Source organism: Crocodylus porosus, unplaced genomic scaffold (genome assembly GCF_001723895.1).
Source record: "Crocodylus porosus isolate Cpor-Errol unplaced genomic scaffold, CroPor_comp1, whole genome shotgun sequence".
In the NCBI taxonomy this organism is placed as follows: Eukaryota; Metazoa; Chordata; order Crocodylia; family Crocodylidae; genus Crocodylus; species Crocodylus porosus.
Window position 1 is genome coordinate 12,469,727 of NW_017728927.1, and position 13,035 is coordinate 12,482,761.

The following is a 13,035-nucleotide window of genomic DNA, read 5'->3' on the forward strand; positions in this document are numbered from 1 at the left end:
GGGTCCCCCCATGGTCCCTTCCCCCAGCCCCCCTCCCTCACCTAGTACTTACCAGCTTGGGGTTGGCTCCAGCTCCCTGCTGCAGCCACTGGGAACTGCCTCAATCATCAAACTTCGCCAAATCTTTCCTGAAGATTCGGAGAGCTTTGAATTGATTTGGACCTTTAAACTGGTCCCCTGATTCAATTCAGATTCAGAGATTTGGTCACTGAATTGGGCCAAATCTCCTCCGAATCAAATTACCACCCAAAGCTTTGCACAGCCCTACTTACAAGCCCTCTTGAAATGAGTAGGGACTGTGGGTGCCTAGCACCACTGAACACCAGGACCTAAGACTATAGGTTTTACAAGCCCTTAGGATCAATGACCAGGTGGGATAAGGCAAAAGCATCTATAAAACTTGCATGTCACATTGGGCAACTTGCTGAAGTGGAAAGAATAGAGACAATGATGATAGTGACTGACAGTGAAACATCTTATTCTTCTTACCTACGTTAATCTCCCACATCATTCCTGATAATTTAGACTCAATTTCCAAAATGGGTTCAAAAAAATCTTGCAAATTTCCTCCTTGTTATCTAAGATATCTGAGAAGCAGAGATCACAATGATCAGAGCTGAGGGCTTGGGTCTTTTTGGTGGCTAATGAAATATTCTTACTGAAGCTGACATTTGGTCAAAAAAGGTGAAGGATGCTAGAGGCTGCAGCAGGATTTACAGTTTGTTTTCAGTAGATATTTTGGCCCCCATAAACAAGGGGCTGAGAGCTAACTATGCCCTAGAGACTAGGGGAGAACTCATGAACCTAGTGGCACTCCCATTTACTTCACTAGGGTCAGGATTTCATCCTAGGGTGTTTATCTCAATCTGAGTCTCTGGCATTTGTATTCTGAAACTGCCCCATTCACTGAGTACAACAGGAAGCTCAAGGTTGGTCACAGTTGTGGGTGTAAGATGCAACTGTGTGGGGAGATGATGAGAATAGATGATAGAGAAAAAATTGTTTTCCTACTTGAATTTTATAACTAACCCAGTTGGCGGAGTGAGGGGGCAGCGAGCAGGTGACAAAGGTCTTTAGTTGTGTGTCATTAATGAGGTTCAAAACAGAAACCACAAATAGTCAGCTGAGCCAAGAGTTTCCATGGCTCCCCACTGTTACTGGAAATTTAAGACTCCTTCATACAGGAATTTGTTTCTTATCACATGCTTTATCTTGCTCAGATGATGCTTTGTAGGGTACGAGTGTATGCGAGTACATGTGTGTGCATGGGAACAAACACATGGGAACATCCATGCACCATTACCCTCTGCTGAAACATGCCAGGCTTAATGAGGTATAATTATCCTTTCTCTACTGGTTCATCCAGCAGAGCTGCCTCTTCAGTTTTACTGGCAGAAGCCTTTGTTTTTGGGAGCTGCTGATGCTGAGTTTGGATGCTCTAGCCTCCTCTTGATAGCACATATATACAATTGTCTGTTGTCCAATAGCAGCTGAGCAGGCTGACTTTGAGCTTGTATGATAGTCTCTTATCCTCCTGCAGCTGATGCCCTTGAGTTGCACCAAATAATTATTTTCTGACTGGTTTTCTGGAGCAGCAGTAGGAGTAATTGAATGGTTGTAAAAAGGGGCACCAGGCCAGTGGGGGTTAAGTGAAAACTAAGATGATCCAATCTACAGGGCCAATTTTTGGTCAGATTTAAGGTCACCGTTAGATATAGGGTTAGGAAATATCAGTTTGAGGTGTTAATATCATAAACGTGTTTTTATAAGCACAGCTTTGTGTGTGATGGGAGAGGGCAAAGCAGAAGGGAGGAGGGCCATGCAGAGATATTAGTAATGGATTTACCCAGGATCAGGTCAAAACTCTGGATAAAATTCAGGTGAGCACTATTGATCAGAGAGTGGAAGCATTAAATATCTTTGTTAATCTGGCGGTGTTTCATTCATACTTTATTATTATTGTTATTAGGGCCCATGATTTACTGCAGTCGTTTTGGATCAGAATCAACTACTGTATATTTCTCAAGATTTTTTTTTTTTATCTTCTTTTTTTGGTGCATTTATGCCAGGAGAGACTATACTGGGCTTTTTAAAGAATGATATCTCCCTCTAGTGGTGAAGTGAGTTCACTTTAGTTTCTAGAAACAATTAGGCTGTATAGCTCTGAATGCACAAGCCAGTGTTAGATATGTGAACTAATTATAGGCTGTATCTGATTCAATGCCCTGATATTTTGAGTGCTTTCTTTTACAACAGTCACCCCTAAAGAAACAAACTGCATCTGTGTTTTCTGGCCACTGTGTATTAAACCCCATTTTTAACATCCCTCATTTTAATGAAATCCTTTAAAAGGAGCACATTTCACAGGATTTCCACTTAATTTGTACGTTCTGCTATTCGTACGATACAATGTTTCCACCCCTAACTTCCCAGAGGTAGGATGAAATACTGGGTCATGCCCCATCACTTCATGGCATGAGGAAGTAAAATACTTGATACATTTTATAGAAAAAAATCTCTTTGGATTAAGCTGTTTTCAATTCAGAAGAGACATGTTCAAGCCCTGGTCACCTTGTAACAGAGAGCCATATGATACAAGTGCACTGGAGTGAGGCAATATTGATTTACTTTCTCTAAAATAAATGTAAAGTCAAGAAGCTAAGCATTTTTCAGCACCTTTTCTGTACTTTGCCTGATTCGTGTGCCCCCTGCTGCGAGTCCCAAGTCTCATACTTTTGCTGTGCATCTCACATGACTGTAACCCTCCTTGAGTTTCAAGCCACCTACTGTGAGCCCCACAGCTCAAAGCCTACGCTCTGAGCCCCAGGGTACAACCTTGTAATCATCCATCATGTGTTTCTTTCTGTAAATCCGTTATTACTCTCTCAGTCTTCACACCTCCATGTCTCTGTTATGGAGTCCACATCTCTTTTTCCTTGATCTCTGTGAGACTTGATGCAAGTCCAATTGTATTACCTAGTGTGGCACTGGAAAGGATAGTGAAACTATGGGTAGATATTCTAAGACTGGGAAGTGTGAGAAACATTGCCCTGCCATGCTTGCATTGATATTTAACATTAAGTCTGCTTTCCCCCCACAATTAAATCTTTCTTTATTTTCCAAATTGGGAAGCCTATTCATAAAATAACAAGCTGGGTATGAGTACTCAGAATGTATCAATATTGCCAGTTGGATGCGGGAATAATGGTCATGTTGGTTGTGGAATTATTTAAACAACTTTTCCGAGCAGCATTGTATCTCTCCAATTTCTGATAGACACAGATAACACTTAATTGCAATGATACCTGCCTCTGGTCTCTCTGAAGGGTCATATTCCCACCCTGCGACTTCACAGAAAACTCCATTTTGCCAAACTGCTCTAAAAATATCATTGGTGGGCTTTGGTACCTCACAGAAAAATGCCTGTGCCTCATGACTTGTGCTCTGTCTGCATGGGCTAGTCTGTTGTCTAAACTCCTTCATGAAACTTCTCCCTTGGATCTTCACTACATCATTGAATATGAGTATTCTTTTTGAAGACACCATGTCATCTTGCAGGATGCATTTATGTTCGTGCATATTTTGGGTTCCTTGTTCTAGTTTCTCTTGCCACCCACAAAAGTTCCCTTCTGTGTTGCCTGCTCCTCCTCCAGCCAAGGTTATAAATTAAAGTTCAATTTCATTAAAATTGTAAGTAATCATTCCTGGCTATGGTTACTAACAATGCTGTGCTGGGGGATCCCAACTGCCTCCCACAGCTGTAATTCAATTGGACTCACTAGCTCTTGTTCACAAACTGCTTGATCTGCACTTTCCCCACAAATTTATAGCGTTGGCAGTGTCCAGAGGTTGAATTACAGCTGGGGGTTTGATCAGGGACTGCATTATTCTGCATCTAATCCCTGCGTTCTGACAGCAGCAGGGGGGAGCCCTGTTGTTTTACAGGAACGGTGCATTGTTCTCCTGCTTTATGTCAGATGCTGAAATGCCTTTGGATTCATGGAATTGTTAGCACAATGCTACAAGCAAACAACAAGATCAAAATGACATGGGGTATATATTAAAGGTCTAAATAAAAATCACTGCACAGCTGCAGTCTTGCCTCCCTCATGCTCCTTTCCACCCACAGTTGCACTTGTGCTCTCTTACTGCACTACTAGATACTAATTTCCACCCGGCTCTGCAGTCACAGAGGAGGAGGTAAACCTAGTCCAGTGTTTCTCAACCTTTTTAGATTTAAGGGCCCCCTTGTTAGACTCAAGGTATTCCTTGGAAAATACCAGCTCCTATCTTACTTCCACTTCTTGACTACAGATAAAACAACAGAGCAATTCTGTTGCAAAGAACTCAGCAAGCCCATAACAGGTCAAAATATTTTTGACACGGTAGATTCTTATGTGATATCTCTGGGTTTATCTTGGGAATCATGTATAGTTGTTCACAGAGTAATTTGTAAATACTGTGATCCACTCTTAAAAGGATCTTGCAACACCCTGGTGGAGAATCACTGACCTAGATTTTCTCTCTCATTGTGCGCCTGCACTATTGAGTGATAGCACTGCATGACCGGCAGGGCACTGACAGAAGTGATATTTGTTGTGCAATCAGCCCCTTGAAAATGCTCTGTTGCCATCCTATGACACGCTTGTATGGCTGCAGAGTACTTTAGAAGTGGCTGACTGTGTGACAAATTAACCCTTATCTAATGAAGGATCAGATGAAGGCGCTCCAAAGCGAAGCGCCTTAGGTAACTTCAGTCAATACCTGTGCAGGAAGGAAGGAGGATAGGAGAGGGGGAGGGTGCTGTGGGTTGGGGTTTGCCCAGCCTGAGCTGGAGGGGAGGAGGGTAGATTGGAATACCCTGGCTCAACACCCCCCTACCAGCTTCCTCTCCCTCCACTGGATTGGCTCCAAAGTGGAGCAAACATCTGGAGGGTCGGGCAGGGGAAGGGTTGCTCTAATTCACGGCATTTTTTGTGAAGTGCCATGAGTTAAAACAGGGAGCTGCACATCTGTCAGCACCCACGGGGACACAACAGTCACTAGTTACCTTTCATACTTGTTGCCAAGAAAGCAGGTGAGGCAAAAGAAAAGCTTCATTAGTTAGGTAGGTAGTAGTAGGGTTTATAGCCTTTCTGGTAAGTCAACCACAACATGGTATGAGCACAAAAAGCTGACTAGCCCTCTTTAATCCACACGTGGGCTCCTGTACCACTAGATGGATGTATATAGACAGGGCAACTTTTCAGCTGGTATAAATCAGCATAGTGTCAATGACCATTCATTAATTGGCCTTTACTGTTCAGTGATGAACAGTATGCTTCTTGTGCTGCCTTTCTAATGCTGACAGCCCCTGCCGCTAAGTAGTATATAATGAACTTAGTTCTCTGGTTTTGGTCTGAAAATATTTGTAATTTTGGTTAAAACCAAGGGGCTAACCACTGAGAGGTATGAAGCAATGCTGTTCACTTTGCTTAGAACACAGCTTAACATGCTCATATTCTGGTGAAATGAGTGTATCCCCAAGCAAAACTTTATCTTCTTTTTGCAGTTCTTTATTTTTTAATTATTTTAGGTGAAACCCAAAGCTGGTTGGTTTTACTGTGATCTTTTACCATCTTTGCTTCCGGTGAGAATTCAAGATGAGAGGAAAGGGGGTAACTTTGGCTTCCACGTAGCAATACAGAGCAATTGCACTTGGCTACTGGGTTTCAGTTCTTAACTGAGTGGCTGCAGCACCTGCTGTGTGGGCTCCGTGGGCGTTGCAGGCTCCTGCTATTACAGTAGCTCCAAGCTGCTTGCCAGATCCTCAGTCTCTGTTCCCCAGGTGCTCTCCAACCTGTTTTCTGCATATTCCAGTTCCTTCTCTCATTCATTTCTTTTCCTTTGTAAACTGAAACATATTTTTCCATTCCTAATTAACTCCCTGCCACCCTGCTTGCGGTAAAGCCTGATTTATTTCTCCCTTTCTACATTAAGGGGACAGGATACTTAATCTCCTCTTGGTGGACTCAAAACACCGTCTCAATAAAATGCTGATCAGTCATCTAGTTAGGTTCCTGCCAGCTCTCCTCTGCTTGCCTGCTGTCCAGATTTTACATTTCTTTAAATTGTACAAACCTCTTTACTGCCAACAGAGACCAGTAATTCCCAAATTAGCTGGTAGTCACTTCATGTGATTGTCTATCTTTTCATATTATCTGTTATCCCATCAGTGATCGCAAGCTAAGCAGGGTTGATCCAGGTCAGTACTTGAAGTAAAAATCAAGGGACATTTAAGTACTGCTCTCATGTCTTTTTTTAAAAGTGTTTCTGTTGACAAGTCTCCTTTTCACATTAATGTCAACCCAATAGCTGAAGAAGACTGCGGGAGGCTCGTGATCATCTCATCAAGGGGCAATGAGTAAACATCTTGCAGCGCCAAATAGGCACTCAGACTCAAAAGAAATCTGTGTTAGATGTGACAAGGAGGGTGGAGCGGGCCGCGTTCCAGCCTGTCGGTCTTGTGGGGAATGCTTGAGGGGTGGCAATGGTGATATACATAGTTGGTGCAAGTCGTCTCATAAGCAAACCCCTATATGCTCTTTTCACCCCAGAGGAGATGGCCATCTGGGCCTGGTACCAGAGCCCAGAGACTGCTCCCTGATTAGTTCCCCACGATATTGTCTCATTTTATTCAGTGAGTGTTGTCCCTAGGTTAAGACTAGGTTTGGTAACTGGTTTGTTGCAAGCGGGGCTGTCTGGGGCCTGAGGGCAGGAGTGAGGATGAGAGAGCTAGCTGGTTGAGAGAGAAGGTCTCAGGGAGGACACAGGGAACTGGAGCGGCAGAATAAAGACCATTTGTTTTTGAAGCAGAGTCTGCTGTGCTGTTTGGGATATTGGCACTCTGACCCCTCCTCTTCGCAGAAGAAAACAGCCCCTCTTCCTCACCTGGCCAGAAAGATGGATCTCAGAGATACGGGTGCTACAGATTACCAGGGAAGCCAGGGATCATTTGACAAGAGCCACATCTCCAAGCCAGAGGCTTGTGCCTTTTGAAGCTACACCGGGACTGGCTTCAGAGGGTCACTGAATAAGGCTGCTTTTGGGGGAGGCTAGAGGCAGTGCTTTCCCTGCCCCCAAAAGCACTGTTGATCCTGTGACAGATGTTCATTTATAAAGTGAAGGATACATTAGATTTTTTGTGTGGATGCATGCACACAGATTGGCAGCGACAATTTCTTTCAAATGGCAATCACTTACTGAAAGTACCAATGTTTTTACATCACTTTAAAATAGTTGTGTAAAATGCTGAAAGACAAAAGCCTGTCAATCAACAGTTTTCAGTGCCAAATTCTGTGGGCCTCCACTAGTACATTTCTCCTCTCCTCTAGTACAAGCTCAAATACCACCAAGCTCCAAGCTGCGATCACTCCCCCACCATTCTCCAAAATTAACTTCGGTACAGGATGTATAAATTAGGTACAGTATATGGACAGCTAAACTGAGCACCAGACCTGGGAAGGTTGGACCTCTACTAAATCAGCCCCGATCTCTTGTTAATACTGAGGGCAGTGTTTTATTTATCCGTTCTTAATGCAGGTGTTTAGAAACATGTGGCTGGTAAGCAGGTAACTGCAAGCGTCGCCTCCACAAATTCAGTTTAGCTGATAGCTCTGCAGCAGAATATTAAAAATTGCGTCATTTGTAACCTTTTTAGAACTAGGCTTTTTAAAACAACAGTAACTAACAGAGTCCTCATTTGGACCTGAAGAGAATAACTGAAGAGAACATCTGTTTTCCCTTTAGATATGGAACTGCAATAGCAAGCCATGCATGAATTTTATTAAGCTGTGCTAATTTCCTACTAGTTTGGGGAGCTGTACACTACCCATAGAGATATTTGGCTCTGCATCACCACATGAAAAGTCATTATAAAAACACTGCAGAAAAAATGGGGGCAGTTTGGCAGTAAATGCAATGGGTTCCATTCTCAGGGAGCTCCATTTTCCTTGGCTTGTTTTTGTATATTTTGTGTCTTTTGCTATGTTGTTTTTTCTCTTAATGTTTCTCATTTTATTACCCAGTGATTGTTTTTATGATGCAGAAGTCTGAACAAGGCATAAGCCTGAACCAACAATTCTACTTAGTGCTGAAACGCTCCTGTACTTAGAAAGCAGAGGCCTAAAGCTATTTGTATTCTCACAGGACACAGTCTGCTTTCAGAATATGCCCATTCTCAAACTCTAAATATGTAATTCCTACAACCTCTCAAGACAAATCCTCTCATGTAGAATATAGAAAAAAGAAATCTAATCATTGCATTCATTTAGAACATATTAGATCCCAGGATCCAGAGGTCTCAAGATATAGCCTTATACTAGGACCCCAAGGGTCTAAGTTTACATACTCTGAGGACCCATCCTCATAGGCAGAACTTAGTTGTACAATCCCTGTATACTCTCAAGACAATCCCATGCCAAGAACCAACATTTTATATTTGCATTTAAAATATCCCTTCACTCAAAATCCACAGCCTTTCTGAGCACTCAGACTGTATCCTTCCATTCAGCAGGATACTTTTTAACTTACAAAAGTGTACCTCCTTACATGAGATTAGTTTGGATAGTCCCAGGTGGGTTTCAAACACAAGATCAACTTCTGCAATAATTAATAATCTGGAGATTAATAAGAGGTTTAGCATTCTGACTGTAATATTGTTTGCTCAGTGACTTTGAATGGTGTTGTAATGAAGGAGAACAGGCTGCTGCCAAGTAGTCTGGAAATGGTGAGGATTAATTGGGTAGAGTCACAACTTGCATATTTCTGTTGTTCGTATTTTATCCCTTGTGGGAGAGAAGATGAGAAGGCTACAAGGAAAACAAAGGATTCTGTTGCAAATTTCATAAATAGACATACTTTGCTCCTCCAGGCCAACCTCAGGCATCCTCAGTTTTTCAGTGTCTGCCATCAGTGACAGAGTCCATGCCAGTGAAATTGCATAGAGCATAAGACACTTCTGGCTCTTTGCTTGTGGATCTAATAAAAGAGAAGGGAAAGAAAGAATAATTAAGCATAGGAACATATTGAAAACATGCAATTAGAGATGGAGGAATTGCTAGCTTATCCAGCTCTCCATCACTGGGGTCAAGGCATGAATGCATCCAGGTCCCTGGAGCTCTGTCTAGTCCTGTTACAATTAAACCATCAATTATCAACCAGAATCCCTTATAGCTTGGGAGAATCCAGGGCTCAGAGAATGTGTGAGGTTTTAATATTGGGTTAGAGGAAGTAAAAATAAATGGGAAAAAGTAGTAGCTACAATCCAAATTTATTGAAAGAAGTATTATCTGGGGAGGTGCTGAATACTTTTTATTTCCTTTCCTTTCAATAGTGTTAGCATCTCAAAAGGATAGGGCCTGAAAGAAAAAGATAACTTATGGTAGGATTCATAAGATGTGGGGAATATGCAGTCATGGCCTCAGTGCTAGTGGTAGAAATCTGAAGTACTGGAAACACATGGTCAGGACTGTACAACCAGTGGGCCGTGAGCTGTATTTGGGCCATGAGAGGTTAACATGTGGCCCCCTGGGCTCCAACTTAGCTGCTGCTGCCCCCATCACTCTGGCTGCAACAGGATCTCAGGCCTTCTCTTCCCCTTCCCTCCTCTGGCTTCAACATCCTATCCACCTCCCTGCAAGGAGGCAGGGCAGCACAGCGTGGTGCAACCCACATGTCAGGGGATACCTGTGCAGCATGGCGCAGCGAGGGGGCCTGCAGCCAGGGAGCTGAAGTTGACACCAGGACTCACTCCCATGTTGGGAGCAGCAGGGGGAGGGAGGAACCATGCAACATGGTTCTAGCCTCAGGCCCCCACAACATGCAGCCTCCCAGCCACTTTAAAGTTAGACAGTCCTGGTCTGGATGTTGAGGTCTTTAGAAAATATTATCTATATTGAAACCATTTCTGTTTAATTCCTCCATAAGAATATCATTGTTCATTACGTGAGTCTATTTTCTATTTGATCAGAGATCAAAAATTTGCAGAGAAGGCCACCAAGAGAGTCGCATAAAGCTTTTGGAAACACCAGCTTAGATTAGGGGCCTGGCTTTTAAATATTACAAGGCTACCTGATAGCAAATGTGTGAAGTGTAAGCAGAAACACAACACCTTGTCAAATAGGCACTGATAGTTGCATGATGGAAAAGAAGAAAAGGGAGCTTAGTTCTTAATTTTTCTTCAGACTTCTAAGCCTTGCCATTTAAATGCACAATACATCGGCATTTTTACACGTACTCCAGGGTGAGAAAGGGGACGCTTTAAATAGCGTGGCTCTGAGAGCTATTCTGATTAAAGTGCCTGCAGCATCTCATGTATCAGCATCCCCACACATCAAAATGGCAACAGCGGAGCTTTAACTAAAGCTCATTGGACGAGGTTTAGTTAACGCACCCCCACTGTCGTTTTGAAGTGCAGAAGGCTGATATATGGAACGTGAAGTCTGGCTAAAGTACACCAATTAGCACGCTCCAGCAGACTCAGTTAATCAAATCTTCTCCGACGCTGTAATTCCAGTGTCTCAGCGCAGCCTTCAAGCATGTCTACAGGACCCCCTGGGCCCCTGGGCTCCCCCTGCCATGGGCTCAGTTCCTCTAATGAAGTGAAGGTAAACTAGCTTCAGGAATCCTATCACCCAGAAGTAATAATAGTCTGATATTGGATTCAGTTTGATTGTCTAACCCAATGGTCAGAAAGAACAATTCAGGTGATTTATCATCAGGGATTCCATTAGTATATTCTTTGACTTTCTTTCACTTTGTTATTCCCAGCTCTGTAGCTCCATATGATAGTTATCTGCTCAGAAATTTAAGGTACCGTCACTTAGTTTGAAGGCCAGTTTCAACAAGTCTTTTGCAGCAGCTCTGAATTCTGCGAGTTATTACTGCCAACCCTTGGAGTAATAACAGCAGTGTCTCCACCATGGGCAAGCAATCAAGGTGTAATGAAAATAGCACTCTCAAATTCTATTTGTTTCACTGAAATGCTGGAGCCACATCTGTTCTTCTGCTTATCCCCTAATGGTATATAAAAAAGCGATGCAACTTGCAGGTAATTCTGTAACACTAGAGGATAGATTATGTTCTTTAAGCCATGGCCAATATTGAGATGGATGTGGAGGGGCCACCTGTAAATGGCATTCCCAGGAGGAATTATGGCTTTGTTGGCTAAAATGTCTCCTAGAATAGGGGCAGGCAAAGTCTGGCCCATGAGCCAGATCAGGCCTGTAGTGGACTCCATTTCCCAGCAGTGCCTGCCTGCATCACTGCAGCCAGTTTCCATGGAGACCCTGGCCATGGCTGCCATGACTGCATGGGGCCAGGGTTTCCATGGAGACCAGCCCCAGCAGTGCTGGCAGGGCACCTGGCTGGGCAGAGAGCTGCTCCAGGGCTGGGATCTTGGCGTGGTGACAGCGTGGTCCACAGCTGGGGCAATCCACTGCCCACATGCCCTGGGCAGGGGCATGCAGACAGCAGATCATGGCTTGGTCCTAGCTCCAGACCATGCTGTCACCACTGCAAGATCCCAGCCCCAGCCATGGAGTAGCTCCCCACCCTATCATGCACCCTGCCAGTGTTGCTGGGGCCAATCTCCATGGAAACGCTAGCCCCATGTGGTTACGGCAGCACTGCTGCTGGGGTCTCCATGGAAACTGATGCAGCGATGTGAGGAGGGGCTGCTGGGAAATGGAGTCTGGCCGCTGGCCGGATCTGTCATTCTGTCCACTCCTGTCCTAGAAGCTCTACAAGGCCATACTCCCTGAGGTGGAAGGCTTAATGCTCCTGACAGTTTAAGAGTAGGCAGGTTGGGAATGAAGTAGCTTGCAGGCGCAGCTTGGACTGACTGCAGTCATCTGACCCAGCAGTGAGGGTTGGATATAAACCCAGACCCTGAGATGAGCCAGCAGTAACATCTTGGATCCTTCTGAGAGAACACCACCTCCGCAGGACGGCAGCAGCTGCAGAAGGTCAACATGGAGAATAATACCGAAAACAGTCTGGAGGTTTGGGGAGGAATTAAGGGGAGGAGGTTCCTATGGACTCAGGGAGGGACCCAGAGTCCAGATTGAGGGGCTGCGATTGTGGGACCAGAGAAGACCCAGGAACAACCCCAGAAGAGGGCTAAGTCGAAGAGAACATCAATGAAGATGCTATCTGCAAGGCATGGGGCATGGTGTAGGGAAGGAACAGAGCCATGCATTCCTCCTGGGAATGCCATTTACTGGTGGCCCCTCCACATCCATCTCAATATTGGCCATGGCTTAAAAAACATATAATCTATCCTCTAGTGTTACAGAATTACCTGCAAGTTGCATCGCTTTTTTATATACCATTAGGGGATAAGCAAAAGAACAATTAGTCCATAAGGCAGGGACCACAGTGCACCTGGTGGTCATTTGAGAGAGCAATTTGGGAAGCCCTGCGGTAACCTCCCTCATACAAAAATTAAAAAAAAAAGACATCAAGATGTGATGGGCAACTGAAGGGGTAATTGCTCATGGTAAGTGAGGGCTGAAAGGAGTCCAGGGGCTTCATGGCCAGCCCTGGAGAGGCACCCTGTCTCACACCCCTCTCTGGTTCACTAAATCAGTGTACTAGTTTGGTGAGAGGCAAGGTGATACCTGAAATGAGGATGGTTGAGGCTATGTTATGCTTGATGAGCCAAGTTTCAAGGGGCTGTGGATCAACTTGGAAGACGGAAATGAGACTGCTGGTGTTGGAGTCCCTTAAACACCTTCCTCACTTAGCAGCGCAACTGTCACTCCCAACTGCCACAGGACTTTCGGCCCCAACCTTCCCAATTGCTTTAGGACCTTCCAGGCTTCGTATGCCATTGGACAGCTCTTCCAGCTGTCTCAGAAACCTAGCTCCCCACAGATTATCTTTCCAACCACAACACAATTGCTATGTGGGCAACAGATAAAACTGAGAGCCTCTTCCCTTCATTGCCTCTCTCTTTCTTTTAGCCCTTTCAGTTCTTCTTCCGTCTTTTGCTGT